Source organism: Bison bison, unplaced genomic scaffold, assembly GCF_000754665.1.
Source record: "Bison bison bison isolate TAMUID 2011002044 unplaced genomic scaffold, Bison_UMD1.0 scf7180017864304, whole genome shotgun sequence".
NCBI lineage: Eukaryota > Metazoa > Chordata > Mammalia > Artiodactyla > Bovidae > Bison > Bison bison.
In genome coordinates, this window is record NW_011494876.1 from 11,800,687 (window position 1) to 11,801,069 (window position 383).

At 30.8% G+C, this 383-nt stretch overlaps 1 protein-coding gene across 1 annotated transcript in view; it reads right to left on the bottom strand.

Moving 5' to 3' along the window:
• CACNA2D3 (calcium channel, voltage-dependent, alpha 2/delta subunit 3) overlaps positions 1–383 on the bottom strand; it is a 904,008-nt gene that overhangs the window by 508,846 nt on the left and 394,779 nt on the right. The window lies entirely within an intron of this gene.

Sequence of the window (383 nt, forward strand, 5' to 3'; positions counted from 1 at the left end):
AAAAAAAAAAAACAAAAGAGACCATAGCAAAAATCAACAAAGCTAAAAGCTTGTTCTTTGAGAAGATATATAAAATAGACAAATCATTAAACAGACTCATCAAGAAAAAAAGGGAGAAGAATCAAATCAATAAAATTAGAAATGAAAATGTAGAAATCACAACAGACAACATAGAAATACAAAGGATCATAAGAGACTACCATCAGCAACTATATGCCAATAAAACGGACAACTTGGAAGAAATGGACAAATTCTTAGAAAAGTATAACTTTCCAAAACTGAATCAGGAAGAAATAGAAAATCTTAACAGACCCATCACAAGCACAGAAATCAAAACTGTAATCAGAAATATTCCAACAAACAAAAGCCCAGGACCAGATGGC